Below are 20,749 nucleotides of genomic sequence, written 5' to 3' on the forward strand. Positions count from 1 at the left end.
ACGTCCATTTACAATAATTTTCGTCGATTTACAATAATTAATAAGTTCTATAATATTATCATGTGATTTACAATAATTTACAGATGTTTACAATCCTATAAGAGCATTTACACAAACTTGACAGTGATTTACATGGACCCACCACAATGCACAACGATCTGCCACAGTTTACATGAATTTTACAGTAATTTACGACTTTAAGAGACTGCTTGATGGGGTAGGTTGTGGTGGTGGCCTGCACTTTCAAGGAGCAGCCTGTAATGTCATGCTGAGCCTGTTATCGCCAAACACCTTGATTTATGTGTCCTGTTAGTGTTAAGACGTGTGTGTGTGTGTGTGGGAAATGCATGTATAGGTGTAAGTCTACGTGTATATGCTTATGTTTACATATATGTGCGCGTGTATGTGTGTGTGTTTCGGGGGGGGGGGGCAATTGCAACACAGCACGTCATACTCCCTGCTACAAGAGCACCCATACGCCTATACACCTCCCCTCATACCCCCACCCACACACCCCACCCTCACTCACACCCCCACACCCTCACACACACACCTCCACCCACACACCCATACCCTCTTACACACACACACACCTTCACCCCCACCCTCACACACTCACCCCCCCACACCCACACCCTCACTCACACACCCTCTTGCTTGAAGCTAGGAGTGGTTAGACCATATCTTCCCCGCGGTTGCAAAGGTGTGAATCAGCGTGCAGCGAGATGTAGCAAGGTGCGTCGGTGTGTTCCGTCAAGAAGAACCCAATTTTACGCCGCCGACTCTACACGTTATTCTGATATGTATTCTAGTATTCGTCGCCGGAGTCACTCGTCGCCACAGGGAGGATTGGAAACTGTGTGTGTGTGTGTGTGTGTGTGTGTGTGTGTGTGTGTGTGTGTGTGTGTGTAACCTATCAGTCACTCAATGGTATGGGTGGGGGGGAGGTTGTCGCTGTTTGATAGGGGATTAAATGCTGTTGTGCGATGCTAACTAACACATATACATACACACACACACAGGATAGTAACACCTCCCATCACCCTCTCCCATCTCTCTCACCTTTCCACATATACTCCTCCCACATCTCCCATAATCTCAACTCCATCTCTCTCCATCACTAAACACCTACAATACCCTCCCCTAACACTTCTGCACACAAGGTCTTACATAATATTATCGTAAGAATGTTGGTCTTCTACCAGGATGTCTGTAACATGGCCACATTATTTATATATTTGTTTATTTGTTTGTTTGTTTATTCGTATTTTGGAAGGAATTGTTTTATTTGCATTTGGTTTTAATTGTCTTTACTTTTCCTTATTATTATTATTATTATTATTATTATTATTATTATTATTATTATTTAACCTCAAGTGAACAATATATTGGTGTTGCTAATTCTGATGAAAGATTATGTCACTTGTCACAGCCATTATGTCTTGTCATATGTCATGGTGAGTCATGTCACTAGGCTGAGTCACTATAACGGTGTGTGTGTGTGTGTGTGTGTGTGTGTGTGTGTGTGTGTGTGTGTGTGTGTGTGTGTGTGTGTGTGCGTGTGTGTGTGTGTGTATGGAATACACTTTTATATGTCTGCCTGAAGTGTATCACACACACACACACACACACACACACACACACACACACACACACAACAACAACAACAACAACAACAACACATCCAAAGTATTTCTAAATAATATGAGAGAATAGTGATACTGACAGTGCCTGACCCATAACTGTCTAGTAATGAATCATGATGATGATGATGATGACACTACTACTACTACTACTACTACTACTAGGCTAGTTAGTAATAAAAACAGCAATAACAACAACAACAATAATAATAGTAATAGAAACAGTGACAATAACAATAATAATAAAATAACAATAATACACCTGTCTCTACCTGCCTGACCATAAAGGAGGTAAATCCGTTCGTATCACCGGCGAGTAAATCCAAGGAAATCCGTTTAGAATCCGAGCTAATCCGTGAGTGAACTTGCCCTGGCGTGTCCAGGGTAGTCAGCTAACCTCGTACCCTTGTTTACATGTGGGATAAAACAAAGGAAATTTGAGTCAAGTCTCTCTCTCGGTGTAATGTTGACTTTCGTCTCATAAACTTGTCCTGGGCTGACAATTTGTGGATTTGATTGACCTCTGACCTGTAGCGCTGACCTAGGTTGTTGACCCCTGACGCATGCTGCTGATTTTGACCTGGACTGAAGTAACGTGAATTTAACTTGTGACCTGTGACCTGTATGACCGACCTGGCCTCCTGAAACGTGAATTTGACCTGTGATATACGCATAAGGCAGCTGGGGTGTCTCACATGACATAAAGAGTCAGTTCATGCCCTACATGTAATTGACTCCATAAAGCTGAGTGATTATGATGTCTTAATTAGCTCAGGTGAATACACGAATTAATTACTGGGTTACCTGGTTATATAATCTCCAGGTATGTAGTGAAGTAATTAACAGCGTCAAGGGACTCTCTCTCTCTCTCTCTCTCTCTCCTGTATATACATTGTTACGAATATATTACAGACACACACACACACACACTTTTATACATATATATAAACAGTTTCCAGTGTCACCATGGCAACGTGGGCAACAAAGAGTTATACCCAGGTAGGTGTTATAGATTGTTTTTCGGTACCTCTACCTTTTCCCCTTCTGCCCCTAGTAGGACCAGGACGCCTGGGGGAGGGCTGGATTGTGCTCAAGTGGGTTTAACACGCGATCCAACACCACTGGAATTCGCTTGCATCAATTTCTACTCTATTACAACGCGAGGCATACTGTTGGGGGAGTGTGGGGAGGGGGGGGTGAAGGAAGGTGTGTGTGGGGGAGTTGTGGGGTGAAGGGAGGTGTGTGTGGGGAGTTGTGGGCAAGGAGGTGTGTGGGGGGTTAGGGTGAAGGAGGGTATGTGTGGGGGGAAGTTGGGGTGAAGAAGGTTGTGTGTGTGTGGGGGGTTGTGGGGAGAGGGTTAAATGTGTTTTTTCTTTTGAGGGGGGGGAGGTTGTTGTTGTAGGATTGTAGAGGGTGTGGCTGTTTAGTTCTTTACGTGGTTGTGGAGGGATGTGGGAATGTGTGGGGAGGAGAGTAATGGGAGGAATACTTGGGGAAGTATGGGTGGGGTGTGCTAACAGTGGTAACAGCTAGATACAGAGACAGACAGACAGACAGACAGACAGACAGACAGAGGTGTAAATATAAGTAGTGACTGTGTGTGAACAAGGTGAGTGACTTGTGTGTGTGTGTGTGTGTGTGTGTGTGTGTGTGTGTGTGTGTGTGTGTGTGTGTGTGTGTGTGTGTGTGTGTGTGTGTGTGTGTGGCACCACTTAACCTCCATCATCCAACCATTACTATCAATCTTTATCATCAATTTAACCTCACACCTACGTTACGTTTCATGGGCCATCACAGCGTCTAATTCCTCCCAACACATCATCATCAACAATCATTATTCATTTGACAAATAGAACACGAAGAACAAGAACGAATATGAACAGCTTGAGCACGACCATTATGACTATACGTCTCTTATTGTCCCTAAAAGACACTTACCTATTGTCCTTGGCTCTATGAACTCCCTTTGTGCAGGTAAATGCACATTCATGTACAATTTATATGATATGTCACTCCTAATTCACCAGATACGTTGATAATGACGACAGTATAGCTTTTTATTGCTTCAAGATCTAAATAAATGGTGTTCTATATCGGTAAATGGCACCTTTTGTTATTAGTCCTAAAAGCTCACCGTACAAGAGAATACTTTTTTTTATGTAATTATATATCAACAGTATCACAGCAGTATCGTCAGTATCACAACACAAAGCAGGTCAAAATGTTGTCGAATATACAGTAGACAAAGGCAAGATTACATTAGATAACACTATATCCCTACACTCCTACAGGATCTTGTCATACACCCTGAGTCCTACGATATCATCCTGAAGGAGGCCAGTTGGTATAGCTATGGTAAATCACTGGATAGTCTCATTAGTTGGTAAGGTACATTGACAAATAAGACAGATGTGAAGGCGATATGACTGGATATGTACCTAAACGTCACATATCGTTATCTCTCAGCTCTGAAAATACACAACACCAATTACGATTTCATCAACATTACCTATATATAGTAGAAATTGTATAGCGTAAAACCGTGTCCCAATATCATTAACTGTCTTTAAATGACCTTCAAAAAAAAGTAATTTAAAGTTTAGCCTCGGTCATAAACACTCGCCTTGCGGGAGAACGCCGAGGCTCTATAATGCAAGGTTGTGTTGTGAAGGAGTACCCACCACCGATCATGGCCATAAATACCTTGAAAATTTAATGCTGGTGTTGAACAAATGATGGTGCTTAGGGAGCGTATATGTGCGATGTGGATTATGTGGTTCGGGAACAGGGTTTGGTTAGGAGTTCCTTGGGTCAATCCCTCTGGTGTAGTCTGGTGGGGAGTTTTGGTTTAATGTGGTTTTGGGTTTTGTTTTTTGGTGTGTGTGTGTGTGTGTGTGTGTTTCTCTTTTCTTAGCCTATCAACCATTATTCCCTCCTCTATACCTCAATCATCAACCTTACTCTGCACATCGATTTCATAACATTAATCGCATTCCCATCTAATTTCCTCATTTATCTCATTTCTTCCACGTCCATATACGATCTTTATTCTCTCTTCTTCTCTACATCTCATTCGGTTAAATTAAACAAGGAACAACGATAATTTATCCCCTACGAATGACATTTATACAGTAATTACGCATCGATTATTAGATTACCTTGATCGACCATTTTAATTATTTTTTTTTGTAACCACCTGACCTTAGTAACCATCAATAATTATTAATGAGAGTTAGAGGAAGGTAATTGGTGTGTGTGTGTGTGTGTGTGTGTGTGTGTGTGTGTGTGTGTGTGTGTGTGTGTGTGTGTGTGTGTCGTATCTGATCCTACTAGCTGTTGTTACTGTTAGATACTGTTAATGTTAGCTGTTGTTTATGTTTGCTACTGTTTCTATTAGCTAATGTTTCTGTTTGTTACTATTTGATTGGCTTTTTTTTCTGTTTGCTACGGTTTCTGTTAGTTACTGTTTCTGTTTACCTACTGTTTACATTAGTTACCGTTTTACTAGCTACTGTTTCTGTTAGTTACTGTTTTTACTAGCTGCTTCCTGTTAGAGAGACACCAGCTGTAGGAGGCAGAAACCGAGGCCAACCAGTCTATTGATTTGCTATCGTGTTGGACAGCAGAGTTAGTCAACAAAGACTGGGCTGTGTTAATACAGTACAGTCAGTCCAACCACAGTCTATGTTGTTACAGGTACAGTTACAGTTAGATACAGGTACAGTTACAGTTATAGATACAGTTAGATACAGTTACAGTTAGATATAGGTAGGTACAGGTACAGTTACAGTTAGATACAGGTAGGTACAGGTACAGTTATAGTTAGATACAGGTACAGTTACAGTTATAGATACAGCGCCTCCTTATGTAAACATGGACGCATTTTTAGTACTGGTCATCGGTGGTCGTTTCCCGCACCACATTCTTCCCCTTTGATTAAGTACATGTTTGTTTTACTCCCGTGGTCCTCGATACAGAATTGGATGTGGATGCATGGTGGTGTGAATGTGGATGAACTGGATGTGTGGATGTGGATATGGCTACAACTTGGTGTGCGGATGTAAACGAAGACGATCTGGGACGAGTTGGGGAATAAGTGGGTTTTTTTGTGTGTGCTTCAAGATAGGTTAGGTTAGGATAGGTTAGGTTAGGTTAGGTTAGGTTAGTTAAAGTTTACGCTAGGTTGGATATTCAGTTTTTATTCCGCATTTGAGGAAATATCCCTCACACGCGATTAACAATATTCGTCAGGTCAAAAAAGGCATGTGTTGGGCTGCGTACAGACAAAAGTGAGGTCTGGTGTATAGCGTCATGCCTTTATAAGAGGTCATCGTTCTCGTTCCAAGTAATCAATTAAGCTGGTGTGTGTGTGTGTGCGTGTGTGTGTGTGTGTGTGTGTGTGTGTGTGTGTGTGTTCTCACTTGACCCATCAGATTGGCTAAAACATAGGTACGTACTCAACCAATCAGATCTTCTACACCATGAGTCCATACTTCTCTCTCGACCAATCAGAACACCTTAAACTATCTCCATTATATAAACAAGACCAATTTTCTCACACTCGAATCGCAGTTTTGTGTTGGGGATCCTTCTACTGAAGTGTTAGATAACTACCCCTGTGTAACGAATGTGTAAAATACGAGTATATGATTGTCAATAATACCAATCCCTAGCGGCCAATCACAGTGCGGCAGGACGGGACAAGAATAGAATCTGTTAGTTGCCATAAAGGGCCTTGACAGTGAGTCCATCTGGAGGTACAAACGCTAAAGTGACTTCCGGATCTCGTGCCAAGGCTCTCATTAATACAACCAGGAATTAATGAGGTAATTTAGATATATAAGTACGGGAAACAAGTGATATATTTTTAATTTATGTAAAAGTCCTGATGTTATTGTAATACATAATAACATAGACAACATACACCATACACGCTACACAACATACACCATACACGCTACACAACATACACCATACACGCTACACAACATACACCATACACGCTACACAACACACACCATACACGCTACACAACACACACCATACACATTACACAACATACATCATACACCATACACGCTACACAACATACACCATACACGCTACACAACATACACCATACACGCTACACAAATATACATCATACACGCTACACAACATACACCATACACGCTACACACAACATACACCATACACGCAAATACAACATACACCATACACGCTACACAACATACACCATACACGCTACACAACATACACCATACACGCTACACAACATACACCATACTCGCTACACAACACACACCATACACATTACACAACATACATCATACACACTACACAACATACACATTACACAACACACATCATACACACTACACAACATACAACATACACATTACACAACATACATCATACACACTACACAACACACACATTACACATTACACATCATACACACTACACAACATACAACATACACATTACACAACACACATCATACACACTACACAACATACAACACACACATTACACAACATACATCATACACACTACACAACACACACCATACACAACATACATCATACACACTACACAAGACAGGTAAAAATATATATAAATAATACAGCCACGCATTCTTCACACTGTGACTGCTAACAGAATATTATAATAAGGTAAATATCATTGGACAACTCGCTCTACCACACTTTCAATTCCCCAGCTGGGTCGACTAGGGGCGCCCCCCCCCCCTCCCCTCGATATAAGCCAGCCGCGAGACTCGAACCCGTGAACTTTTGGGTCAGGAGGCGAGGGGTAAATTCACTCGGCCACCGTACCCCTAAAAATATCACTGAATATTGATCAGTGTTTAAATTTCTTCCCAATTATGTTTAAATTTTCAATGGGGGAAAAAATTATTTCTTTACTATTTTTAAATATTGGCTAATGTTTAAATTTTCTTCAGTGCTAAACATCGCTGCGTAAGACAAAGATTATTCCTCACTTAGGTCTTATTGAGGTCTAATGAACATCGTCAAATTTGGATTAATGTTAAGATGCACTCTGGACCACCAAACATCGCGAAAATCCAGCTCTAAACAGTGTCAATATTATTGTTTACTAATATTTAGACTCTGTTGTCTATTAAACACCACCAAATGTTAACCAGTGTTTTAACAATTTATTCTCCATGAATCAACACCAGATTCGTAATAATGTTTAAACTCCATTTTCCCGTCAAAACATCATTTGGTGAAACACACATCGTATCTAACTCACTAAACATCGCGAAATCCCCCTTTGCCACAACACATGGCCAAATGTTGACCAGTGTTTAAACTCCCCGTGGACCACTAAACATCGCTGGTTATTATCCTCGTGTGTCATTATCAATGTTTACGAAAATTATAGCGTGGTGTAGGTGCGTGTGTGGCCAAGAATGTGGCGATCGATGCTGACAAGGTCTGCTCTACCTGAGACGCCACTCTGTCTGTGTGTGTGTCTGTGTGTGTGTGTGTCTGTGTGTGTCTGTGTGTGTCTGTGTGTGTGTGTGTTTGTGTGTGTCTTTGTGTGTGCGTCTGTGTGTGTGTGTGTCTGTGTGTGTGTTTCTGTGTGTGTGTGTGTGTGTGTGTGGGTGTCTTTGGGTATTTGTGTGTGTGTTTGTGTGTGTGTGCTTGTGTGTGTGTATTTGTGGGGTCTTATGTGTGTGGATGTCTTTGTTTGTTTTGTGTGATTCTGTGTGTGTGTGTGTGTGTGTGTGTGTGTGTGTGTGTGTGTGTGTGTGTGTGTGTGTGTGTGTGTATGCTTCTATTTGTCTCTGTCTGCCTCCTGTGTCTGTCTCTCTGTCTGTCTGTCTGTCTGACCAAGAATGCCTGGGTCAATACTCAACAGGGTTTGGTCCATCCCCAGACGCCATCCAGTGTGTGCGTGTGTGTGTGTGTGTGTGTGTGTGTGTGTGTGTGGATTCTTTTTGTATGACCACGTGTGTCTATATGTGAATGTATGTATGTATGTATGAATGCATGTAAGTAGGTGTTTTCTTTGTATGTGTCTGTATGTCTTTATGTGTTCATACATATCCGCGTGTCTGTGTGTTTGAGGTGGGCAGGCCATATCATGCACAGGGGTGCAGTGAGGTGGGACAGCTATATCATGCACGTAAGGGTGAGGCAAAATGAGGGGATAGTTATGTGACATGCAGGGTAGGCAGGGGCAGCTATCATGCACGTGGGGGAGATGGTGGGGGGCAACTATATCATGCACGGGTGTGGTGAGGTGGGCAGCTACATCATGCACAGGGGGTGTAGGAGGTGGGACAGTTATCATGCACGGGGGTGAGTGAGGTGACAGCTATATCATGCACGGGGTGTAGTGAGGACAGCTAATACGCACGGGGGTGTAGTGAGGTGGGCATTATATCATGCACGGGGGTGTAGTGATGTGGCTAGCTATATCATGAGGGGGGTGTAGTGAGGTGACAGCTATATCACGGGGGTGAGGTAGTGTGGGGACAGCATATCATGCACGGGGTGTAGTGAGGTGGGGCAGCTATATCATGCACAGGGGGTAGTGAGGTGGGACAGTGCACGGGGTGAAGGAGGTGAAGCAGCTATATCATGCAAAGGGGTGGTGTGTGCGGTGTGAGGCAAGGAGGAGGAGCTGTGCAGGCAGTGGTATGAGACTCAGACACCATCAACTCTACCTCACACTGGTCAGTAATAACAGGCGGAAATTCTTGTCTAAAAATATGTAAAAATCTCTGTACACGCCATTTTTGTGTTGATCTCCCCACCCTTTTCATCACTTTCACACTTCCCCTCAGCCCCATTCACCATCCTCACCTCACCCTACCTCCACCTCCACCTTCATCACTCCCTCACACTCACCTCACCCCCATCCACCATCACCTCACCTCATTTCATCCACCTCATCCCCTCACCCCTCACCCCTACCCTCTCACCTCCACCCCCTCACCCCCACTACTGCTTGCTGGGGGGTGATAGAAAGAGGCGGCTGTAAGGGGTGAGAGGTGGTTGTAATAGTCTTTATGGGGTGGTGGTTGTAGGGATGGATGTGGTGATGGTTGTAGGGGTGGATGAGGTGGTGGTTGTAGGGGTGGATGTGGTGATGGCTAGGGGTGGATGAGGTGGTGGCTGTAGGTGGATGAGGTGGTGGGTTGTAGGGGTGGATGTGTGGTGATGGTTGCAGGTGGATGAGGTGGTGGTTGTAGGGGTGGATGAGGCGGTGGTTGTAGGGGTGGGATGAGGTAGGTTGTAGGGTGATGAGGCGTTGGTTGTAAGTATAATTCTATTTATGGCGAAATGTTATTTGTGATTTTGGTGATGGTGTGTGTGTGTGTGTGTGTGTTATTTCAGTATGTTTGGTGCTTATGGGCGATTCGACAACTGAAAATAGTGTACCGTGATTTATTTTGTTTATGGCTCAAAACTATTTCAGGAATTTGGCTCAAAAACGTCAATTTGTTCCTGGTTGAATTTTAATATCGATAGCAAGTCACTCGCTTCCTTGTTCACTTTCGCTCACTCACTTTCACGCACTCAGTTGTTCACTCACTCACTCACTCACTCACTCACTCAGTTACTTCACACTCACTATCACTCGCTATTATACACTCGCTTCCTTCCTTCCTTCCTTCCTTCCTCAACATGACCCTTTTACACTAAACTGAACTAAAATTACCCAAAAAACCCTCTTTTTAATCAAACTATCTGCGCCGTCAGCTCTATACATGACTTCTAAACAGACGAAAACTACCACTTGCTCTCCTAAAAAAAAAAAAAAAAAAAATCAATTCCTGTGGTGGCGAACGACTGCCAGTCTCTTCCCACTTGTCCTTAGATTGAGTCAGATGTATTTCCCCTCATAGACGAAGAGTATCTATCAGCTTATGCCCTGTGACGACCTATGGTAATTATTGGAGTGTTAATATCGTTTATGGTGACGGTGATCCATGGTAGTTCAGATGGGTGTGCACGTGGGTCATGGGGTGGGGGTGATCATGGGGTGGGTAATGGGTTAGGGTGCGGAGATGGGGTCAGGGATGGGTGAAGTGGTAGTGGTGATGGAGGTTGGGGTGATGGGTGAGGCAGGGCGTGGGTGATGGGTGAGGCAGGGCAGGTCATGCAGAAGGGAGGGAGTGAGGAGAGGCAGTGCATGGTAAGTCGTCATGCTCGCTAACAACTTAAAGCCTGAGCCACCTTCAACGGGACTCCTGGCGCCTGTCTATCCCGTTGGTGTCATGCTGGCTGGCGTGATAGAGAGAGAGAGTGTGTGGCGTGAAAGATATATATAGAGGGAGCATATATATGAGAGAGGAAGAGAAGCGATGTGTGTGTGAGAGAGAGGGGGGAGGGAGGTAGGTGTGTGCGTGTCGTAGTGTCAGGCGCCAGTGTTCGAATTTCCCCGAAGAAAAAAAAAATTACATCACCAAAACTTTTCAGGGAGTTCCTCAGACTGTGGTGGAGTAACACATGGAGGACGACTCCAAAGAATGAGTATTATCCTATAAGATCCACACATTTTTTTTTTACGCTAACTCTGATTACGTGATGACTATTCTTGTGCCTCCCCCGCAAAAAATATAAATAAATAATAATAGTAATAATAATAATAATAATAATAATAATAATAATAATAATAATAATAATACGAAGAAGAAGAAGAAGAAGAAGAAGAAGAAGAAGAAGACATCCAGTATCAGTTTTAACTCCTCAATTTTTGCGATCGGGGTTAGCTGATGACGTCTGTCTGTCTAATTATTTTGATGTATACAATGACGTGGTTGTCTATCTCGCGTTTCTATTTCAAAGGTCGAGGTCACTGCTGAAGGTCAAGGGTCAAGGTCACTGCGGAGGGTCAAAGGTCAAGGTCATTGCTGGGGTCAAAGGTCAAAGTCACTGCTGAGGCTCAAAGGGACAAAGATATCACGTAAGTCGAAGTCTGTCACGTATTTTTAGAGGAATGTTCACCTTTTTTTTATATTTGTGGTCATCCTATTCTCTTTTTACTCTTTCTTCTTCTCCTCTGTCTCCTCTTCCCCTTTCCCTTTATCTTCCACTCTTTCTTCTTCTCTTTCTCTTACTCCTCCTCCTCCTCCTCCTCTTTCTCGTACTCCTCTTCTTCCTCCTCCTCCTCTTTCTTTTACTCCTCGTACTACTCTCCTCCTCTTTCTCTTATTCCTCTTTCTTCTCTTCCTCCTCTTTCCCTCCCACCTCCGCCCCCCCCACTACTCTCCCTTTCATAAGTTCATTCATTCACACTGCCAGCGTCACCCCCCCCTCCTCCACCCTTTACCTTGTTTATTTACATCACGCAGAAGCAACAGCTGTTTGACCTTCACATCAGATCAGCTTTTTTTTTTGGGGGGGGGTCTTAAGCTGAGTTGTTCACAGACTGATTTAAAAGACTCCGTGACGTTAACAGACATGTCTTTAAGGGCAAATGGGTTAAGTTGGTTTACAGACTCGTTCACAGACGGATTTGTGTGTGTGTGTGTGTGTGTGTGTGTGTGTGTGTGTGTGTGTGTGTGTGTGTGTGTGTGTGTGTGTGTGTCCATTACACCATGCATATCCCCGAAAAAGTACATTACTTAGCAGCACCAATTACAGTCCAATATGCAGAAATTACAGTACATTACAGGTAGAACTGTACCCGACCCTGTATCCTAAATCTCTTCCTGTAATGGAGCTTTTAGAGTGGTATTTAAAGTTGAAGTTTAAATTAATTGTTAAGTACAGGTTAATGAGAAGGTTATACCTGTACACCTGTAGTACTGGACCTTACTCAACACTGAAGGATACTGAGACAGACAGACAGACAGACAGACAGACAGACAGACAGAGAGTTGATTTTAAGTGATTAGTAATAATAAGTCAATATACACTGGTAATTATACGCTTTTAAAAACAAGAGAGAGAGAGAAAAAAATGAACGGGAGAGAAAGACAAGAGAGAGATCAGAGAGAAGAGAAAAAGAGAAGAGATAAAGAGAAAGATAAGACAGAAAAGAGAGAGAGAGAGAGAGAGGGAGAGAAAAAGAAAGTAGAGAGAGATAAAGAGAGAGAAATATCATAGAAAAGGCGATAAAGAAAAAGAGAAAAACAGAAGAGAGAGAGAGAAAGACAGAAAGAGAGATAATGAATTAACTTTAAACTCACTAGACTCGCGTGCTGTTCCCTCATAATGCTGGATAGCGTCACCGTAAGAGGAGGTTCCCTGGTGTACCTGACGCAATACGATGTTCACTTCATTTGGGTCAGGTCATCCACGCCGCCTTGTGATAGTGGTCTCAGAATAACACACACCGACCTAATTTAACTTGACCTGTATTATCTTAACTTGATATTAACTGACCTTACCGAATCTAACCCAACCATACTCAATATTACTTGACCTGACCTAACCTAATATATCTATTCTAATCTAACCTAACTTAACCTAATCTAACAAACCGTAACTTAGCGTGAGTCAATCTTACCTAACCTAATTTTATCAATGTTTTCCCTTTACTCAAGAAGTAAAAGAGGAATCCCAGTGTCTTACATAAGGTACGGTTTTGAAATTGAATTCAAAGTTCATCTGGTCTCGAGTTTAAAATGAAATTAAACATTGTATTGGAATTCAAAGTGATGTTGACGTTGCATTGGAGTAAACAGTGGCGGGATTGGTAGTGGAAGTCAAGATGGTGTTGAGATTCATATGGAATTCAAAATGGAGGCGAAATCGAAATGCACTTCAAAATGGTGTTGGTATTAATGGAAGTCAAAAAGGTATCGATACTACTGTGAAATTCAAAAATGATTATTGATCCGTGGATTTCTAGATGGCGTCGTTATGCAGTCGAAGTCTACCGTAAAAAGCTGTCGTCTCATGTCCTCGCGTTTTGGGAAAAGAATGAACGTTATCCTTGAAGATCCGGTCCGGGGGCAGGCAGGAAGCGAGGCGCCGTCGACCAGGAGAGGAGAGAGACAGGACGTCATTCTGCTGAGTTGAGGAGTCGAGGTGGAACGCGGCCTGACGAGTAACACCCTGAAAATATTTACGCTTGACAAGACAAAAATAAATAAATAAATAAAATAACAATAAAAAATAAGAAAATTAAAAAAGAGAAACACAAAATATATATAAAAAAAGATTGAAAATAATGAAAAAAAAATAATCAGGAGTTGTAATTGCCAAAAGTTTTCAAATTCTATGACATGGCAGTACAGATGTTGTTTAACTTGGGTTATGAGGTGTTGTTATGGAGATTAGTCGAGTCTTCTGCCAGGTATGACCTTTGACACTCAATTGTGACCTTGTATAGAGTGTGTGTGTGTGTTGTTGGGGGGTCAAATTCTGTGTCTGTTTCTTGTTTTGTTTTGTTTTCGTCAGTTATTTCAGAAGATTTGTGAGTTGCTTCGAGGTTAGGAAAGGTTTATCACACACACACACACACATACACCGGCTGCAACTCTATTAATAAACCGTTTATTATTACTATTATTATTACACACACACACACACACACACACACACACACACACACCGGCTGCAACTCTATTAATATACCGTTTATTATTACTATTATTATTACACACACACACACACACACACAGGTATATATATAACATAGTCACACACAGACAGATGGGTAGATTCATAACATGATTATAATACTATCATTTCTTTTTAACATCATCCACCTGCCCCAGTCATCCACCTCTCCCAGTCATCCACCTTCCCCAGTCATCCACCTCCCCAGTCATCCACCTCCCCAGTCATCCACCTGCCTCAATCATCCACTTCCCAGTTATTCACCTCCCCATCATCCACATGCCCAATCATCCACCTCCCCAGTCATCCACCTGCCCCAGTCATCCACCTCCCAGTCATCATCTCCCAGTCATCTACCCCCAGTCATCACCCACCATCCACCTCCTCAGTCATCCACCTCCCCAGTCATCCACCTCCCCAGTCATCCACACCATACACATACCTTCAAGGACAGAGTGACCACAAAGTGTTCCCATCATTATCCCGTCTATCCTCAGAGCGTGTACGTTCACCCACCAACGGACGGACCTTCCACCATCGGACCTGCCCCCCACCAACGGACGGACCCCCACCAACGGACTTCCCCACCAACAGACGGACCTCCCCCACCAACAGACGGATCTTCCCCTCCAGGACGGACCTTTCCCCACTAACGGACCTTCTCGGACCCACCAACGGACGGACCTTTTAACGGACCCCTACTCCTTCCTACCAACGGACGGACCTTCCTACCAACGGACGGACCTTCTACCAACGGACGGACCTTCCCTACCAACGGACGGACCTTCCCTACCAACGGACGGACCTTCCCTACCAACGGACGGACCTTTCCCCACCAACGGACGGACCTTTCCCCACTAACGGACCTTCCCTACCAACGGACGGACCTTCCCTACCAACGGACGGACCTTCCCTTACCAACGGACGGACTACCAACGGACGGACCTTCCCTACCAACGGACGGACCTTCCCTACCAACGGACGGACCTTTCCCCACCATTCATGCATTTATTTATTTATTTATTTATTTATTTATTTATATCTATTATTCCTAATTTCTAACTCTTGTGATTCTTGATTCGTAACTGATGCAATTCTTGATTCGTAACTGATGCAATTCTTAACTTGTAACTGATGCAATTCTTAACTTGTAACTGATGCAATTCTTGTATTTATTTCCAGGTGGAGTGTTGACTTTAGGACCAAAACATACACACACACTATACAGGTAAGTGTCTTTATACTTGTTAATTAGGGTTAAGTTATGATTTCAATGTCACTTTTATGTGTGTGTTTGTGAGCTCTGTATAGGCCTTCATCATCACAATAGTTGGTCATTTAAAAGTACCCCAGACAGACAGACAGAGATGTTGTAGATCAGTGAACTTTATAATACGAACTTTACCTTGGCACACAGGCACTCATACTCTAGAACACACACACACACACACACACACACACACACACACAGAGGGTACATTACTCCATGGACGAGAATGACAACAGCGCTCTGAGTCATGTAAGTGGCACTAAGCTGAGTTGAAAGACGTGGCATGAGTGTCAGGTGTGGCACTGAGGCTTCTTGAGTTACATGAGTGGCACTGAAGCTTCTTGAGTTACATGAGTGGCACTGAAGCTTGAGTTACATGAGTGGCACTGAATGATTGTTCAGTGTGTGAGTCTGGCGGCCACTTAACAGGCCAACAACCCCCACTTGCCTTACTCACGTTCTTGTAATCTTAATCAGTGTCACCTGCCTGTGGTGGTGGTGGTAATGGTGGTGACAGTGGTGGTGGTGGTGGGGGTGGTGGGGTGTTGGTTATGGTGATGCTCTTGGTATGCTCTTGGTATGTATGTATGTATGTATGTATGTATGTATGTATGTATGTATGTATGTATGAATACTGGGATGCTGACGTCTCATACCTGTACAAAGTTCGTAAATTCTTATCTTGTATATTGCAAAAAAAAAGAGACGTAATATTTACCTAGTATCGTTACCTTAGAGATAATACAATACCCCCCTCCCCTTCCCCCTCCCCCTCCCCCTGTTGGTATAGACAGAGAGAGAGAGAGAGAGAGAGACAAGCATCCACCTACTATCGTGACTGAGAGACCCTTACTCACACCTTCAAATTATGTCTCTTCCTCACCTGAGCTCATCACCTCACCTGAGCTCCTACCTCACCTGAGCTCATCACCTCACCTGAACTCATCACCTCACCTGGCCTTGTGTTCACCTCGAGTGGGATGAAGTAAGGTAATCTTTCCCGAGTTATGTATCGTTGTTTAAAGTAACATCAAACTCAGTGTGTTTGTTTGTTTGTAGAGATACTTTCGAAATAAACAAACCTGTGCATGAGAGAGTATTGACTTTTGTCGTTCGTATTTTTAACCTCTTGAGTACGATGACTTAATCTGAGTACGACGATTAAACGTCATGAGTACGTTGCCATAATCTCTTGAGTACGCTAACTTAACCCCTTGAATACGACTCTCTCTCGATCTGTATTGCATGATGTCTAGAAAGCTGTGTCAAGTCGCAGCTCACCCATCTGTCTGTCTGTCTGTCTGTCCATTCGTGGTGTGTTGTCATGTGATGTGAGAATACTGATGTGTGTGTGTGTGTGTGTGTGTGGCGGGGGTGGTTAGGTCTTGGTAGTATTGACAGCCAGAGTAAGTTTTAGCGTGTGGGAAATATTGATTCAGATATACTGTACCATTGGCTGTATAGTTCTTGTTCGTTACAGTAAATGAAGTGAGAATATAATCCTTGGACCTATGTATTCCCCTGAATGTAGTTGGAAATTTTGATATGGAAACAGTTCTGAATCTGACGCAGTTTTGATAGGGAAACAGTTCTGAAGCTGACGCACTTCTGATAGGGAAACAGTTCTGAATCTGACGCAGTTTTGATAGGGAAACAGTTCTGAATCTGACGCACTTCTGATAGGGAAACAGTTCTGAATCTGACGCAGTTCTGATAGGGAAACAGTTCTGAATCTGACGCAGTTCTGATAGGGAAACAGTTCTGAATCTGACGCAGTTCTGATAGGGAAACAGTTCTGAATCAGACGCAGTTCTGATAGGGAAACAGTGGACGCAGATAGGGAACAGTTCGAAGACGCAGTTTTGATATGGAAACAGTTCTGAATCTGACGCAGTTCTGATAGGGAAACAGTTCTGAATCTGACGCAGTTCTGATAGGGAAACAGTTCTGAATCTGACGCAGTTCTGATAGGGAAACAGTTCTGAATCTGACGCAGTTCTGATAGGGAAACAGTTCTGAATCTGACGCAGTTCTGATAGGGAAACAGTTCTGAATCTGACGCAGTTCTGATAGGGAAACAGTGCTGAATCAGACGCAGTTCTGATAGGGAAACAGTTCTGAATCTGACGCAGTTCTGATAGGGAAACAGTTCTGAATCTGACGCAGTTCTGATAGGGAAACAGTTCTGAATCTGACGCAGTTCTGATAGGGAAACAGTTCTGAATCTGACGCAGTTCTGATGGGGAAACAGTTCTGAATCTCACGCTGATATTGAAACACCTCTACACACTCAGAAGGTAGCATATACCTCCACTACACTATCTTCCTCCTTCTTCGCCTCCTTCAGAAGTTCCAACTCCTTCTCCTCCTTCTCTTGCTTCTCCTCATCTTGCGCTTCCTCTTCCTCATCTTCCTCCTTCTCGTTCTCTTGATCCTCCTTCACCTATTCCTCTTCCTCCTCCTCCTCCTCCTCCTCCTCCTTCAGACACTCCTTCAGTATTCCTCAACTTATGCATCCTTCATTCATTATTCACTGTTGTTTTTCATTGCCTCTATTAATTTATTCGTAGTTATTGTTATGTTTCCTGCGTTTGTCATCTCTTGGGGTCCTTTTCCTGCCATAGCTAACACAGCATCAGTGAAGTCATGAGTCACGCATTAGTTCTATCTATCTAATAACTTTATATATCTCTTATTTCCTTATCAATCTTCCTTACCTGTCTTCCTTATCTCTTCCTAATTGTCTTCCTCCCCAACTTCTCTTTCAATTTCCTATTTAAGACCTCCTCCGTTCAGGCGTTACTGCTCGTATTTTAGGGAGGTGCACCCAGGCCCCCCTGAACTAAACCTGTCCAATATGACACCCGTCCTTACGACCTCACTCACACAGCGTCTTGAGAGAAATCCGACTCTTATTTATTGCTTCTCTCTCTCTCTCTTTTACGTGGACCATGTTGTTGTTATTTTTATTACCGTTATTATTATTAGTAGTAGTAGCAATAGTAGTAGCAGTAGTAGTTGTATTATTATTATTATCATTATTGTTATTATTATTATTATTATTATTATTATTATTATTATTATTATTATTATTATTATATTATTATTATCTCACTTGCCATTGTTTGTAGGAAAATCAAACCACGTGTGTGTGTGTGTGTGGTAGAGCCGGTAGTAGTAGTGGTTGTGGTAGGGATTGTTATGATGTAGATTGTAGGGGAGATACAGGGAGAGACAGAAGGGGGAGGTAGCAAGAAATGGTGGTTGTGGGATGGTGGTAGTTGTGGTTTTAGTAGTGGTTGATCGGGTTCTTAGAGGGGGGTGGTTCTCTTGGTTGTGTTAGGATGATGGTTATGATTTTAGAGTTGATGGTGGTAATGGTGGTAGTTGTGGTGGTGGTAGTGGTAGTGATGGTGGTAGTGATGGTGGTTAGTAGTTTGTGGTGGTAGTGATGGTGGTTAGTAGTTTGTGGTGGTGGTGGCCGGACGCCGCTCTGTCTACCAAGTGTGGACGGTTTGCCGGTTTTACTCATATAAATAAACCGGCCTGATCGATCAAGCGGCCGACGGTGGCTGAAGGGGGGGACAGTCCGTCATCTCTCCTGCCCTCATGACGGCCAACCTACTCTGCCCGGGTTATGATGACGTGTTGGCCTATGAGGATTTATTTCGGTGTTTCTGGACCAAAATCGGAAGAATGAAAAAATATCTAAGGGTGTGGGCGGGGTGGGTGTGGGCGGGGTGGGTGCATGTTGGCGGTGGCCGTCCGTCTGCTGTACGTGCCGGAGTTGCCAGGACACAGCAACGCAAAATTTCCTCCCTGTAACGCATTGCTCTCCGCCTTGTTCCCCTGTCTAGTGACTCACTCTCTTGCGGAAATTAGTCGTATAACGTGTGTATGTTTGAGTGCTGGGCAGAGGTGTGATGAGGTAGTTGTTTTAACGGAGAAAGGTGAGTGTTGTAGTGCGGCGGAGGCGGCGACGGTGGTGGCGGTGTAATGTAGTTGGCGCGGGGGCCGGTAGATGGCGTTAGTGACGGGAGGCGGCGGGGCGCGGGTGCCGAGACTCGACAGTCGGCAGACACGACAGTCGGCAGCTCGGCCCCGGCACGGAAGCACCCCCGAGTTCTCCGTCGTCGCACGATGCTGGGGTCTGCATGGCCGCTCCCCCCAACCCCCCACCCCCATCACCTTCCGAGAAGCCGTCCCAGGTGTGTTATACCGCGCCCCGCCCCGCCCCATCTCCGTCCCCTCAAGGTGTTGCTAGATTCCGCCTTGCCCCGCGGCCCACGAGACCTTACCTATCCCCGCAGCTATATAAAGAGCAAGGGGCCTCCTGACGCAGCGGGAGGATGACGTGTGAGCGGGATATGTGTCACAGAGGGAGTTGTGTCCCGCCCGAAAGTTTGTCTTCATCAGTGTGGTGGTCAACCCGTCCGCCCTCACCCCTCACAAGGTAAGTTGAGTTTCCCCTTCAATGGTGGCCTGTTTTACCCTACTATGGATAAGTATTTGTGCTGTGGGCGTTTATGTGTCTATGGGGGTGTGGGTGTTATGTGTCTACGGGGGCGTGGGTGTTATGTGTCTACGGGGGGTGGGTGTTATGTGTCTACGGGGTGTGGGTGTTATGTGTCTACGGGGGGTTGTGGGAGTTATGTGTCTACGGGGGTGTGGGTGTTATGTATCTACGGGGGGTGGGTGTTATGTGTCTACGGGGGCGTGGGTGTTATGTGTCTACGGGGGCGTGGGTGTTATGTATCTACGGGGGCGTGGGTGTTTTGGAGGAGAGTTATGTGTCTACGGGGGCGGGAGTTATGTGTCTACGGGGCGGGTGTTTATGTCTCACGGAGGCGTGAGAGTTATGTGTCTATGGGGGCGTGGGTGTTATGTGTCTACGGGGCGTGGGTGTTTGTGACTACGGGGGCGTGGGTGTTTATGTCTACGGAGGCGTGAGAGGTTATGTGTCTACGGGGGTCGAGGTTATGTGTGTCTACAGGGGCGTGGGTGTTTATGTCTACAGGCGTGAGAGTTATGTGTCTATCGGGGCGTGGGTGTTATGTGTCTACAGGGGCGTGGGTGTTTGTGACTACGGGGGCGTGGGTGTTTATGTGGAGGCGTGAGTTATGTGTCTGGGGGTGTGGGTGTTATGTGTCTACGGGGGCGTGGGTGTTTGTGACTACGGGGCGTGATTATGTGTCTACAGGGCGTGGGAGTTATGTGTCTACGGGGGCGTGGGTGTTATGTGTCTACGGGGCGTGGGTATTGTGTCTACGGGGGCGTGGGTG

This window comes from Homarus americanus, unplaced genomic scaffold, assembly GCF_018991925.1.
Source record: "Homarus americanus isolate GMGI-L3 unplaced genomic scaffold, GMGI_Hamer_2.0 scaffold41366, whole genome shotgun sequence".
NCBI lineage: Eukaryota > Metazoa > Arthropoda > Malacostraca > Decapoda > Nephropidae > Homarus > Homarus americanus.